Raw genomic sequence first — 12,142 nt, forward strand, 5'->3', positions numbered from 1 at the left:
TCTATTTTCCCCTGGAATTTCCCAGTTCAGTTTGTAATTTTATCCTTCTGGATGAGTGGATCCTAAAAAAAAAAAAAAAAAAAATTAGAAAAATCCCTTATCCAATTCAGAAGTTAAAAAAGCAGAACTAAGCTTTGCTGGGAGTTAGTTTAGCAAGATCTAAATTGTAGTGCAACAGGATGGCTCCCTGGGTCCCTGGGGCTATGAGCATGGCAATCGATTACCCCAGGTTGGCAGCCAAGGCTGGTCCCACACCCCAGCAGGAAGTAACATACACTTACCTAAATATACATTTGCATGAGGAAAAAAAAAAAAATCAAACACATTGAAAGTTATTTTTTCAATTTCTTTATAAAGATGACAACTCAGAACATAAAAACCATTTGTATACAATGAGATATTGTCAGGTTTAGTAAAAATATTCTCAAAACTTTGTTGAAACAGTTGTTACCTTTACTTCAGGGAGCTAAAATACCTGTATTTTGGGTAGATGGATTAAGGGAAATCTCAAAACAATATCTGTTGGATTTCTGGTTTTGTGCTGTTAGCAAAAAAACAGTAAATTAACTTTTACTGAAATAAGGAATAGCAACCACTTCTGGTTGAGTGGCATGACTGGATGAAAGAATCTTCTATCAAAAGTGCACAGCTCTTCTATCTCAAATTGTATGTTATCTTGATGTAGCTTTTAACTGGATCAATTATCTGGGAAAAATATATTTACAGATTAAATAAAAGGGGTTGCATACAAATATACTAAATATTTTTGTCCATTTTGCAAATGTTTTACAAAACTTTTGTTGAAAACAAGGAAGATAGCAAAAGATTTAAGAATATCTTGCAGATTATTTAACACTTTACCACTAAAAATCAAAATTCAGCACCCTTATCTTTACTCGCTATATGGGTAGGACAGCTTTAGCTGCATGGACTCATGAGAAACACATCACAAAAACTGGTGAAGAAATGGTCACTGGGCATTTGTGACATTGGAAACGGTGCAATGCAGATGTTAGCAGGTTACTTCAGCCACTCATCATAAGGGCCCTAAACTATTAGTAAATTGAACATCAGTAATTTTCATTCTACAGTGCAAAAACATCAATTAAACATATAAAATTTTCTGATATCACAGAAAGTCATAATTATCACCATAATTTTTTTTATTCTTGTTAATTTCTCATGCAACATAAAAAACCAAAATTTCTCTCACGGAAATATTTTATAGTCAATTTTGTATTAACCTATTGTACATAGCATGGCCATCACTGACTTCTTAGACATAAATCACCAGGTATCAGACTGTCATGCTGTTTCAATTGTTTTTAAAAAGATATCTTGTAGTAGGAAGTTTTAACTTTCATAGTCACAATGTCTTAATAATAATAATTTCAAGTGCCTTGTATAAAATCTTTGAAGGCTGAAAAATAACATCTAAATATAGTGTTCCGTCTATTGGTCTCTTTTGTTCGGCAAAGTGTTCTGTTTTTAAGATGCTAGTCAGTTACAAAAATACTACATTTCTTCTTTATGAAACAATCCAGGCAAAGAATTTTCCTAGTCAGAGGAGCCTGAAATCTAAGAAATTATTTACAAGAGAATTATCCACTGAACTTGATGAGGTATTCAAAGCAGGAGTGGGTGGTGGGGTGGTGATGGAAAGGATGCTGCTCTACTCTATAATTTAATGATTTGAAACCAGAGCATAAAGATAATTTTTACTTATTTTTCTCTTTTGAATATTTACTTTTACTTACAAATCCAAGCTGAACCCAAAATTCTAAAAATATTTAATCAGATTTTTAAATGTGAAAATCTAATGCATGTTCTGACTATAAATGTTATTTTTATTAAAGTTCTCAACCCTGACTTGAACACAGGAGTCTGGAGAAGACAACTATTTTAATATAAACCTACTAGTGGCAAAGTAGTGTTTGATAGAGATGTCATAGCAGAAATCAATGAGATAATCTGGAGTACAGTACTTCATATTATGTTTCTTTAATTCACCATGATGCAGAAAAATTATTTCATTTCCATTTGAGGAAATTAAATTTTTCTGGAGTTCCTAAGTGGCAAAAGGCACTTAAATCTCAAAATGAGGATATTGTCTCAGCATAGTGTATCAATCAATACGGGTACACTAATATTAGCATTTCTATATCTCACAAATGGTTTTGCATTCTGCTCTAGAGGTGAAGTACCTAGAAGTTATGCATTTCAGCGCTTGATTTGCATGTTCCAAAGCCCTTTGGATAAAACACTGTCTACTTTGTAAAGCACACAGATCTATAGCTAAGAGCAGTAAAAAAATGTGCAGGAAAAAATGTAGTGTATTATTATTTCACATATGTCTGCTTCAAATATTCTATTTATGTGTACTTGTGCCAGCCTGTATCAGACATTCAAATGTTTAAATGGTGTAAACAAACAAATGTTCAAATTACTCAGACCTTTTCACAAATGATATGCAATAAGGTAAACAATAATCCCATGTCTTTAATATATTGATATATAAACGTTGATATACAGGCAGAGATATTTTTTTAATGATTGGTTTTCTAGTATTTTAGTAGGTGTATCATGAAAGTTGATTTTAAGGGTTTAAACAATACAGTTTTCTTACAGTACTTTCAGGGCTGTGGAGAAAAGAGGCGATAAGAGGAAAAATCTTGAAAAGATGATAAATATGTGGAGTCAACTTTCAGGGCAAAATTTTACTACCTGTACCTACATAAAATTTTTCAGTTTTACAGCTTTTAAAGCATGAGGTTTTTTATAGGAGGTTTTTTTGGGTAGTTGTGTTGGTGGTTTTGGGTTTTTTTGTTCGTTTGTTTTGTTTTGGGTTTTTTGTTTGTTTGTTTGTTTGCTTTGGATTTTTTTTTTTTTTTTTTTTCCCCCCAGCAAATAACATAGTAATAGTAACTAACAGGAATTATATTTTTTCTAGATGCATGTGTGTCTGTGTGATTGTAACACAAAATTATGATTTTTTTTCACTTTTTTTTTTTTTTTTTTTTTTTTTTTGACTCATTGAGTTATACTTCAGTTTTGAGTACCCATAAGCACATTGTCTAGAAGCTTATTGTATGATCAGGGTGTTTTTTATGATTCTTTTGTGGAGCTTATTATTATTTTTTACTGATATTAAAAAAATACTATAGAACTTAAAAATAATCAAAATACTTATTTCTCCTTTGTTCTGTAGTTTACCTGTTCTTGGATTTCTTTTTGCTACCTCGTTGAAAAACTTTAACACATCCTGCACCGTTAGTCTTATAAACTGTAATTCCATCCTGTCATCTCTGTCTCCAATGAGAAGGGATGATCTGGAAGTTGTCCTGGATGTCAGTCAAGTCTACAAATCTGTGATAGTGCTGCCAATATTGCAAACAAGGCAACTAGTTACTGCCACCAAAAGAAAAGATAAAGCAGCTAAAGGTGTCCTGTGACCTGGATTGCCCAGTTCATCTCAGACAAAAAAAAAAAACCCTGAGCATTCTTTGGTCAGTATCTTTCAGCATCAAAACAGTAAGACAAAAGTAATGACTGATCTTGTTTCAGATTTTCATGCTGCAGGTTTTTCTCATTTTCTGTTTTCACTTTTGCATTTCAAAGGTAGTAAACTGCTTCAGTTTCTAATACCTAGAAAGATATTATCCTAGATGTCCTCTGTGTAGTTTGTCACAAATATTACTTATTATTTACATGTACACCCAACCCTCAGCTCTGCACTGAATTGTTACTGCCACTCTGAGCAATTATTTTTAGATGCACCTGGCCTCTCCAACACGTTGAGATATAAAAAATGTGTATAGACAATGTTCAATTAAACCTATATTTTATGCTTTGTTACAGTTTTTATAGCACCCATATGCCTTAGGTACACCTGGATTCTTATATATTAATGAACTATTAGCCAAAAATCTGAAAACATCTGTCCATTAAACCAAAACAAGACCAAACAAGTTCAGCTATCCAAGAGGCAAGAGATAGTCAGAAGTAAATTTGGCCAACATGCAAGGTTTCTTTGCCTGATAGCGCTGCTGATTTCCATGATTATTATCTTTATGCCATAGTCTAAAACTAATTAGCCTAATGAGTCCTGAAGAAAAGGAGTATTGGTTCCATGGGGATATAACTTTTGTTAAAGATCAGTGAGGACCATAACCCAGGAGTTTATGGACCCAGAGTGTGAAGGACATTCGGTGTGAAGGACACCGAATGTTGACATCATAACAATGGTCTAAACAAAACTGAACATTAAATCAAAACTCAATTATAATGTGCCAAGTGAGATTCTTAATGTTTGACAATTCCTGTGTCTCTGTCTCCATTAAAAAGACTATAAGTGCCTTTGAAATGTCTTGGCTCAATACAGATGGCAGTAAGGATTTTTTTACTTTAACTTACAGGTATTTGTCAAAGAGGAAAATTGATCTCATTAAGGTTTAATGATACATTCTGCCAAAATAATTGCATGAAATCTCCAAATTTCATCCAAATAAAGTATATAATAACATCAATAATACTAGCAATGAATTGTATTCTTTTTATGTACAGAATCAGGGTGATTCTTCCTTCCCTTTAACCCATTTCCAAATTTAATGTTCATTGTAAATGAAAAAATCTTCACATATTTACTTCTATCATGAAAGTCTATTCAGAAATAATTTCAAAATCAAAGAGAAACCTATGTCAGCCATCTACAAGTTAATAACAAGTTTCCTTTAGATATTGATATTTTCATTTCCTGATATTGATATTTGTTATAGTGAATGTAAAATAGTCTTCCTTTTCTCTTCAGAGTAAATTTTTTTGTTTTTTCTTTTTAATAAAAGGCAGGCTAGATACTGAATAGGAACAGGTAAATAAACATTTTAAAATGGAAAAAAAGAATGACTTGGAGAAAAAAAGGCCAGTCAGTTTCACCTCAGTAGCCACAAAGATTATGGAACCAGATCCTCCTGGAAATTGTGCTGAGACATGGAAAATAAGGAAGTGATTACTGACAGTCAAAAGAACTTCAGTAAGGGCAAGTCATGCTTCACACATTGTGGCCTTCTACAATGCAGTTACACCATTGGTGGATAAGGGAAGCGCAACTGATGTTATCTACCTGGACTTCCATTTAACATTATTCTGCAAGACATCCTTGTCCTTAGACTGGAGTAACATAGATTTTATGGATGGATGATTTGGTAGATAAGGGATTGGCTGGATGATTGACTTGTGGTCAATGGAGATGAGTGATAAGTGGCATTCCTTAGGGGTTAGTGCTGGGGCTAGTGCAGCTCAACATCTTTCAACTAGCATCGGCGACATGGACTGTGGGGTTGAGTGCACCCTCAGCAAGTTTGCCAACACCAAGCTGTGCGGTGCAGCTGCCATGCTGAATGGAAAGGGTGACATCTAAAGGGACTTTGACAGGCTTGGGAGGTTCATTTGTGCAAACCTCATGATGTTCCACAATGCCAAGGGCAAGGTCCTGCAGTTGGGTCAGGGCAATGCCAAGCACAAATACAAGCTGAGCAGAGAATAGATCAAGAGCGGCCCTGAGAAAATAGACTTGGTAGTTGACATGGCACAGCAATGTGAACTTGTCCCTTTCAACAAAAATTATTCTATGATTCGATGATAATATAAGTGAAGAATAATTTTTTTCTAGCATGTTTCTAATGCCAATGGGAAAAAACATATATTAGAATTTGCTTTATTTAGTCTTACACATTATTTCTTCCTTCAGTCTTCATCTACTTTAAGAATATACTGATGAGGCACATTTTGGAATTTTTTGACACATTCTACCTATGCTATCTTACCAATCAGTTACTGGAGTGGACAAAAATTTTATTCTCTGAGATTGATGAGGGCAGGAGTAATTTGGTCACTGAAACTGTTCTTTTTTATTCATGCTTTTTCTCTCTCCTTATCTTAGTTATTATGAACAATTTTGACACTAGAGATAATGAATCCATTCCTGCTGCATTATTAATTTTGAATTAGATATTAAGCAACAGTTCTTCTGAAGGAAGAAGAGTATATAATTCATTCTAGTGGGTTGCATTAATTCTTATTATATATATATTTAAAAATAGATGGACTTTATCAGCTCCAGTATTGATATGATATGCTTACACATGTTCTCACGCATATGGCTCTGATGTTAGAGAAACCTTTAGGTAATATTCTTGCTCCAGCAGTTGCCATGAACTTTTCTGTCTCCTCGCTCTGGATTGCTGGCTTAGCAATTCAGTTTAATGATTTCTATTACCAACTTTTGGTGCCCCAAACATTTGACATAAGTTAGAGTCAATCTAGTAAAGAACAATAACCAAAGCTGGGTAAAAAAATAAACATTTTAAAATACACCTTCTCTTAACATCTGCTTTTGGTTATAGGGAGTGTGTTGGCTTGAAAGGAAAAACCAGCAAGAGACTCCAAGTCAGAAAAAACCAATTTAATAGCAGAGAGAAAAAAAAAAGGTAAAATAAAATAAAACACATGCAATAGTACAAAGGATCACTGACAGAGTCAGAATACAACCAGACACCGTGGTGGTAGCAGTCCAGATGAAGTGGTCTTGTTGAAGCAGTGTTCCCGCAGAAAGGTCTGGTAGCTCTTGTCCTCTGGGAATCCAGTGGGTAAGGCTGCCTGTGCTGTCCCAAATGCCAGATTATATCCAGGTGGGAATGCTTGGCTCCTCCCCCTAGGCAGAGCATCTCTCTATGGGCTGATACCATTCTACTAGTCTTGCAATGGGTCCTTGATGGCCCATTAAACAGAGATAGCTCCTGGAGGGAGTTATCTATGTGTCATGCAGCAGGGCACTGATGGGCCATTAACAGAAGATAGTCTGGAGGCAGGGGGGCAAGGGAAACACTGCCCAAGCTAGTTTCAACATCTCATGTAGATGGTGATAGAATGCTGTCCTGGGGTGACTGTGTATCCCTGAATCGTCTGTTGGGTGCAGGGGGGAGGACAAGCGCGGTTTGTTTTTCCCCAGGAAAACTCTGCTCATTGGAGTGACCTTGAAGAGGGGGAGTTGAAACACGGCAAGATGAAAGAAGCTCTGTTGTTTTTTTTTTTTTTGCCCCGGGCAGTTAGTTAGTTTAGTGCTAGTGTAGTTAGGCACTGTAGAATAGCTGAAGCTTTTTTGCCTTTTTTTTCCTTCCTTTTTTCCTCCTTTTTTTGCCCTCTCCTCGGAACTGTTCCAACCTCTCCGGACTAAGGACCTGGGGAAGCACTCGGGGCCTCCACGGGGGACCCACCCCACCAAGACCAGCTCTGCACATCTCCTTTTCTCCCAGTGCCAGCAGAGACAGAGAAGCAGAGCACAGTGACGATCTTCAAGAGGCGACTTTCTTTAAGTCTGTTATCCCTCCGTAAGCGGCACAAAGCTCTTGTCATCGGGTATTGTGCTGGGAGTGCTTTGCCTGTTTAATAAACAGGTTTTTTCCACTTCTCTCTGAGGAATTCTTTTCCCGAACCGGTTGGGGGAGGGGAGGGGGGCCCCTTGAGAGGATTTCTCCCAAAATCTGCCTGAAACCACCACAAATGCATACTTTGGGCACATCTTATATTGTTACCTAGGACAGGGAGCCACTAATTATTATGATAACTTTTCTAAGCCTTTCACTTTTTAAGGTGTTTATTAATTTATTTAACAACAACAAGATGTGACTGCAGTCTGCATAGAACACCTCAAAGCAAATTACTGCAAGTTTTATTAGAGAAATTTATAACTTTCTCATAGATATGACTGATAAATGGATCATCTCTTCAAAAAGAAATAACTTCAAAAGCCGAAAAGAACAGCAGATGAAAAAAAGGTCATTTCATTTTACTTCTCTCAGCAGAAAAACAACCTGTAGCATTTGCTTGAAGCAGGTTATTACAACAACCTTTGAAAGGGAACAAAAGTATAAATACATAGATTAGCTTCATTACTACCCCCCAAGCCCCTTCACTTCAATTTAAATATTTTAAGCAGTGTTTAAAATGTGCAAGAACAAAGTTTTTCACTTTGATAGGATGGCAGTATTCTCCTAGAATTCAAAATGTGACATCTAAGATCACCTGGGACTTGAGTTTTCCCCCTTAGAAACATGGTGACACAGAGACTAGCAGTAGTTTGTGGGGCCCACAGGGTTTACCGTTAGGATAATTAAGAGGAGACATGTGAAGCAAGTACTGACATCTTACTTGGTTATGTGGTACTCAGATGTGCAGAGGATTCTGACCCCTTCTATAAGTGCCATATAATTTTCATACATGCTCCCCTTACTTCCAACCTTTTCCTCATACTTCTCCCATTCAATAGGAAGTTGTCTTTCCCAGTGTATTTCTTCTGCAGCTCTTCAAAGAGACAGTTTTGTCACAAACAAGGTGTATCTCTGCTCTTTTGAAGACCCTCAGCTATATGTCTACTCCCTAAATTACTGATAGCGACAAAAAGAATTCCAACTCAAAATTCTTCATATCATTAAATTCAATGGGATTAAATGTGAATGTTTATGAGCTTACTACTTTGCAGCCTAAACAACTGCACTTCATTTTTTGTCGTGTTTTTCTTGAGTTGAGATTTTTTGGGGGAGAGGCTGATATTCCTGATTTGATTTGAATTTTTAGTGGGTTTTTTGTATGTTTGTTTCTGCCTTTTGTAGTTTAATTGTATTTTTTTTTTTCTTTTTCCCAGAAACAGTAAAATCATTGCTTCCAAAGGGTATTAATAACATGAGACTTCTGCAGGGCCAGAACTCCAGACTCAAGGAGGATGGGGGTTTCAGTGCCATGAAACTGAACCAATTTAGCCCACCATGCTTAATAGAAGATACCTGTAAAACTTAGCAGACTTCTTGCTTCCATATCAAAAATTGACATCTTTACACTTCAGTATCAGCTGTAAGTGATTTTCCTCTTTTTACTTCTTCTGACTTGGGGTCTTAAGAAGACACTAGTGAATGAATGATTAAATATTCTTAATTATTAATTCCTTGCAGAAATAGAAGTAGATACTGCCCTTTCTCTAGTGTAACCTGCTTACATTTTAGATCTCACAAGTTTTAGGATTATGTAGGGATATTATGGACCATTAAGCTGACTTAAACCAGCTCAGGTGTAACTTTATACAAAGGGTGGTAAACAGCATGATACCTTCATTTATGTCTGCTGCTAGAATTCATTCAGCTGAAGAAAACATTTTGAACATTTTGAAATGTATTCAAAAATAATATCATTTTCTCATATAATTCTGTAGTTAATACATGTTATGGGTTTGTTTCTTTTTCTTCTCAGAATAAACAGAATAAAGAGGGGAAAAAAAAAAATCCCCGAAGGAAGATTTAGGATTTTCAGTTTTCAATTTTTTATTACCAACCCTGAGCTTCTGTGCTGGCTTGAAAGGAAAACCAGCAAGAGACTCCAAGTCAGAAAAAACCAATTTAATAGCAGAGAGAAAAAAAAAGGTAAAATAAAATAAACCACATGCAATAGTACAAAGGATCACTGACAGAGTCAGAATACAACCAGACACCGTGGTGGTAGCAGTCCAGATGAAGTGGTCTTGTTGAAGCAGTGTTCCCGCAGAAAGGTCTGGTAGCTCTTGTCCTCTGGGAATCCAGTGGGTAAGGCTGCCTGTGCTGTCCCAAATGCCAGATTATATCCAGGTGGGAATGCTTGGCTCCTCCCCCTAGGCAGAGCATCTCTCTATGGGCTGATACCATTCTACTAGTCTTGCAATGGGTCCTTGATTGCCCATTAAACAGAGATAGCTCCTGGAGGGAGTTATCTATGTGTCATGCAGCAGGGCACTGATGGGCCATTAACAGAAGATAGTCTGGAGGGAGGGGGCAAGGGAAACACTGCCCAAGCTAGTTTCAACATCTCATGTAGATGGTGATAGAATACATACTTTGGGCACATCTTACATTGTAACCTAGGATAGCTTCTCTCTGATAATTTAAGTTAGATCAAGGTATATGAGACTGGGCTGGCATAATCTCATAAATCATCTCTCATTTATATTAATAAGCAGGGTTTTTTTCCTACATAATTAATGTTTTATAATCATATAAGTTTTACAGTTGATGGGTTAAAATGAGTAAACTCCTAGCAGCTATGGCACACTATTTTCAGCACAGAAACACAATAAAATTATAATTCAAGACTGACTGTAAGTAACTATTCCCTTAATAACTTTTAGAACAGGTAATGATTAACAAATTGCATGCTACTTCAAAAGAAGTTATAATTTTTTTTTTTTTTAACTGCCACCATGCAGTTCTGAAAAGCTGGTAATTCATGTTGGATTTATTTCATTAATATTCAAACAATTCTCTAGATCCATAAGCTAGTACACAGACCAAACCAATAAGCTAATCTATATATAATGCAGTCTGTCATAATCAGATGTATACTACGTAAACTCACACATTTTAGAAAATTTTTGTGGATGGTTATGCAATACAGCCACTGCTTAAAGAAAATCTACACAATAAGCTGGCAAAGTGTTGCAAGAATATCAGATGGCCCTTGGAATTTAGGTACATTTCTGTTTCTCTTGTTGCATGCAGAAATTCATCCTGGTCACTTCTGATTACTATAACAGAGTTTTTAATTTTCTGACTTTTGTCACTGCAGCCCTTCACTTGGTCCAGACAGTCTCTGTCTGGGAAACACTTTATTCCCTCTTTTGACAGCTGTCATTGGCTGATGTATCCAAGTTCTCACAGTGTGCAATTTTTAGTGTCTTTAGATAGGAAAACCTTGTTGGCATTTACAAAGTCACCCTGAGTTAAAGACAGCTTAGAATTTAGTAAAAACAAGTGTCCATTCAGAGCAGCCAACACAAATCACTCTGTTGTTTGTTTGTTTTAGTAAAAGTTACAGTTGAAGAAATAAAAGTAAAGATTCAAAATCCCAGTTCCTCGGTCCATAAGACCACTTTTGTATATTTAAAATTATCATGACAGTATTTTTGTCTTTCTGCATTCCTTGTTTCTGAGGTTACATGTCAAGTAAGAACTCTTGTATTTTAGCATCTAGATTTTATATATATTTCTTTTGAAGTCCTTCAGAGGATCTGGACAATTTAAATCCTACTGAACTTGATTTTTTTTACTAGAAGATATACAATGGCCACTATTTTTCAGTGAAGTGTGCATGTCTTAAATATCTGTTGCTATCAATCCTTGGACTTGAGTGGCCAATTTATAACTATTTAACTCAAGACAAGGAAAAAACCAAAGTCTGTCATTATTGCCTCAGATACAATTACACACTCTAGCTGTTCGACCCTTTGCAGCTGAGGGCTGCATAGTTCAGCTATTAGTGCTAGCTGTGACACTCATATAAACATTCAGAGGAATGTTTTGTTCAGCTTTTCTGGCTGAAAATGAATACCTTTCCTCATATGACTCTTTTCAGGCAACTCAGCTATCTGAATTAAACTGGTACATGTGTAGAGATGCTGGCATAAGGGAGGGACAAATGTATTCACTGTGAGTGGAACAAATATAAGTGTTGAATGAGAACCAAGGGAACTCTTATTAGATTTGAAGATAGTAAAGCATATCCTCATAATGCATCTGTCAGTACGAACCACCTCCTTTACTAAATCTTGCCTTCTATATTAGTCTGTATGTTTCCTAAGTGTTTAATAAACAGCTGAGTAAAATACATTTTGATCATTAATAAATCTTATTTGATTTAGATTTACACCACTTAAAGTTGGCGAGGTGCTTGCTTTGACTGGTCATTTACTGCCTTTCTTTTAAGGGTGCTGCATAAAGCCCTAAGCAGTTCACTTGTAGAGAGAAATCAAAGCAAAGCAGTTTCCCTACAGAGATTTTACTAATTTAATTTCAATCCTTCCTTAATGCAGAATGAATAGACAAAAATACAGTCTAGGATTTGCATCCAAGGACCCAACATAATATTTACTGACAGTTTGATCCTCTACTAGATTTAGTGATGAGAGTTAGAAATTTAGTCATCAGTCTTGTTGACCAGATAATTTTGACAGTCAGACTCATCTCTCAAGGCTGTAATGTCTGAACTGTTAGGGGTGTTGGGACTTTTTTGTGAGCCTTTTATCTTGCTTGTCTTAACATATAGGGAAATCTTATCTCAACAGATGCAA

This window comes from Hirundo rustica, chromosome 5, assembly GCF_015227805.2.
Source record: "Hirundo rustica isolate bHirRus1 chromosome 5, bHirRus1.pri.v3, whole genome shotgun sequence".
NCBI classification, from domain to species: Eukaryota; Metazoa; Chordata; class Aves; order Passeriformes; family Hirundinidae; genus Hirundo; species Hirundo rustica.